The sequence below is a fragment of the Oreochromis niloticus genome, linkage group LG19 (genome assembly GCF_001858045.2).
Source record: "Oreochromis niloticus isolate F11D_XX linkage group LG19, O_niloticus_UMD_NMBU, whole genome shotgun sequence".
NCBI lineage: Eukaryota > Metazoa > Chordata > Actinopteri > Cichliformes > Cichlidae > Oreochromis > Oreochromis niloticus.
The window spans coordinates 29,934,288-29,938,254 of NC_031983.2; positions in this window are offsets into that span (position 1 = coordinate 29,934,288).

The following is a 3,967-nucleotide window of genomic DNA, read 5'->3' on the forward strand; positions in this document are numbered from 1 at the left end:
AGGACTCTGACTCACACAAAGGCCCCGCCTCTCCAGATTCAACTGCATAATCCTGGCTAAACATGTTTTAGTCATTCAAGAGAGATCACAAACATTAAATATGATTGTACCCCATAACAGCTGTGGCCAGCTGTCCGTGCACTGTTTACCTCAGCTGTCTATGCCGGGGGAGAGGCGTCCATCTTTATTTACTCTGGGGGCTGTAACACTTTGTGCAAGGAGCCGATACGAGTCAGTGAGTCAGAGAAGCTCACTGCTGACTGATGACAAGCTGTTGAACATATGCTGAACTGTCTGTAAGGGCTGCTGTTTAGCTGGGATCTCTGTTAGCTATTGTCAGCTTCTATTAGCTACTGTTCGCTAGTATTAGCTGCTGTTAGCCGCTGTTTGCCCAGGTTAGTGAAACTTTATTTAAGTATATCTAACGTTATTGGAGTCTTACAGAATAAACTCAAAGAGGATGGTGTTATATTAAGATGTTGAGGTGTCTCTTTGGGTTTTTGTTTCTTTGGTTACGTGTAGCATTAAGCTTTTATTGCTGTGAGCAAATTTTCAAAATGAAGTTATAACGTTTGTTTGGTTTCCATCAGACTTTATTTATTTGAAATGAGTTAAAATATAAAAATATTCTTTTTAAAAAACATCGCTGGTGGAGGAATCTGAGTCTGCCGCCGCACTGACCGACGCCTCCATCACCTCCTCCTCCTCCGGAGGTCTTATGGGGGGCAGGTGGACGCCCATCTTCCTGCTTCCTCCCTCCTCCTCCTGCTGTCGAGCTGCAGGTACAAACACAAAAGATGAAATCAGCTGCGTCCACACAGGAAGCTGGGCCCGCCCACCCTGCCGTTATTCGACTCATTTGTCACATGGTGTGAGCAGAATCATCTGCAGCTCAATGTGGCAAAGACCAAGGAGCACTGTAACCAACAGAATTTCCCCCAGGGATCAATAAAGTACTCTGATTCTGATTCGTCCCGCTGTTGAAGGTGCTGAACTTTTTTTGACCTCTGTGAGTCACTTCCCGTGTGGACGGCGCTTCTTCCTGCTGAATCTTTTATTCTGGACTCTGCTAGACCAGCTTTGCATTACTCCGTTAGTAATAAACTCCTCAGCTCCTCCCCAAAATAGTTCTAGCTCCTCCCCCCTTTAACTTAGCCTTCTTCTGATTGGCTGACCTCTGCAAGCCTGCAGATGGGCAGCACTCAGAGCTGCAGTGTTCATATCTGCTGAGTGAGTAAAACGTTTACATAACGGACTGACATCAGAGCGCTGTGAAAGGAGAAAGAGGCTCGCTGAAGTCACAGCCGAGCAGCATGGCGCGCTCGAGGCGAGGAAGAGGAGGTGACGAGAAACGCTTTGACGCGTCCGTTTCCTTCTGCCGGCTCGGCTCACGAGGTTAGTCTGAAGCCTGAGAGCAGCAGGAACTCGCTGACCCTGAGCTGCCAGCAGGAATGGAAAAGGCGCTGTGGGTTTCTGGGACACACTGAGCGGCTGTCTCCAGCAGGGAGGAGCATGAAAGAGGAGCTCTGACGGGGAGACAGGAGGCGGTGTGAGGAGCTGCAGGACACTGAGCTCACTGTGAGGAGGAGCCGCCATGATGGAGGGCTGCACTATTTATTTTTGTTTCAGTCGCTGAATCGAACCTCTGTGAAACTGCTGCTCCTCACTTCCTGTCACATGACTCCTGCCGCTGGGACGGACGTTAAAACAGGACAATGAGCTCAGTGTGAGGACGGTAACGGCGCCGCCTGCTCTCAACACTCAGGGGTCTGTGTGATGTCACAGAACGGCTCCTCCCAACCGCCGTTCAAATGCTCCTTTTAGTGCCTTAAAGGGGGCGGAGCTAAGACCGCTTGTTTCACACAGCAGATGAGCTGAGACAAAGAAGGATTATTATGAACCGAGTCATGCAGAGCTGCTCTGACCGAGTTCAGAGATAAACCAATCAGAGCGAGTGGCCCGTGAGCCTGCGTCTCCATGACGATGAAGACAGAGATATAACTACTACACATGCCTCCGTGAGCTGGTTGTCATGGTTACTGAGCATCTTCTAATTCAAGAGACGAAGGTGGAGCTGAGGAACCTTCACACACACACACAGATGTATGTAAACACGTGCTCTGATTGGTCGGTGAAGCCTGCGTGCACACCAGCTGCGATAGCTGACATGTTTCCATGACAACCAGAGCAACAAAGAGAGAGGCTGGTGATGAGGTTCAGTTCTTCGTCCTCGTCTTCAGGCACATTTCATTCACAGGACGTGAACCGCAGCAGTTTCTTGTTCCTGTAAGGCGCTGGCGTGCAGGCGTGACATCACACGACTGCACGTAAACAAACCACTCGCCTGGTTGTTCAGATCTAAAGCTAAGAGCACACACCCACACGCTCCCATTTCCTCAGAGCGAGTGTTTGACCCCGCTCAGCTTCCCATTAAAAAGTTTGCCTTCACCACCTGACACCTCGCCGAAGGAGGCGGAGTCAAACAGAAGCCTGCTCCTTCTTAAACAATTCACCCAGCTCAGAGCGCCCCAGCTCGACATCCGTGACCCATGGGATCAAATTCCAGATGTAATAAAAGAAAATCTGCTCATTTAACATCGACCTGAGCACAGCGCCGCCGTGCTGGGACGCCTCGGGGGCGTCACGCTGCCGTGACAAGGTGTTTGTGTCGTATTACAATCAGCATCAAGAAATCAAATCTCCAACTTTAAAACAATAAAAGCTGAAGAGTGAGCACTCACCTGATCTCGTAAACAGCTGCGGCTCTCACCAGGTTAGTTTTTACTGTGGGTCAGTTTTCATACTGATCTACCTGTCAGGTGTTTCCTGTTTCTGATGTCATCTTTAAGAATCAAACAGGTCTCACTGGTTCCCGACCAGTAAACCAGTAAACCAGGGCAGCCCACTGGGAGACTCAGGCTGGTTTTTGTGTGGACACTCGACGCCCCCTGCTGCTCACACGATGAAGAGCAGCCATTTCATTCTCTATGTGACCAAAAGTATGTGGACAGCTGACCTGGGATCAGTTTCTGTTACAGATCCTCAGATGTTGGTCAACTCGGTCATTTCATCACTTTGTGATCTCAGCTAAAAAACATCTTCAGACCCACAAAACGTTCAAGAATCACAGACAGGTGTGTTTCTTACCTGTGTGACTGCTGGACTTCCTGACCAGCAGCACCTGAACACACACACACACACACACACACACACGCACGCACACACACACAGATTTATTGGCATAAAAATTAAAACACATGAAAACAGCCATGTATGTGGTGTGTGTGTGTGTCTCACCTGTCCTGGAGTGTGTGTGTTCTCCAGGTGTGGAGGAGGAGACAGTGACAGCTCTGTGTGGAAGTCAGAGGTCAGTGTACCCATTAGCTCCCCCGTCAGGTCGCCCAAAGTAAACGAGCCCTGATTGGTGGCTTCAAAGCTGACCTCTGACACATCTGCAGGGAGAGGTAAATCAGAGGCGGAGCCAGTTTCTACAGAAGCCAGGTGAGAGTGTAAAACCTGGAGGTGTCTGAATGAGAACAGTGTGAGTGGCTCTGTTGTGTTAAACGAGAGGACACTTTGGTCTTTTCGTCCCTGAGTGTCGTCTGAAGGCAGGCGTACCTGCAGCCTGGCTGATCTGTCCAGGTGAGCTGGTCTGACCGTTGTGGGTGGAGCTTACTTTCCCGTCCGCCCTCCCCCAGGAGCCCTGAGGACGTATGAGGTCAGAGGTCATAAGCTGAGATGTGGTGCCTCTCACATGCACTCTGATGCCTGCAGGCTCACCTTGGGCTGAGGCCTCTCTCCTCTCTGTGTGACTCCCTGCTCCATTTTGGTCAGCAGGGCCCGCAGGAGGTCGCAACCTTTCACCTGTCCTTCACTGGGGGGGTCAAAGTCCTGGAGGGGGCACATCATTATATTAATATTCAGCTCGTGCTAAGCTTCCAGCACTGCCTTGCTCAGTGGTTCCTCA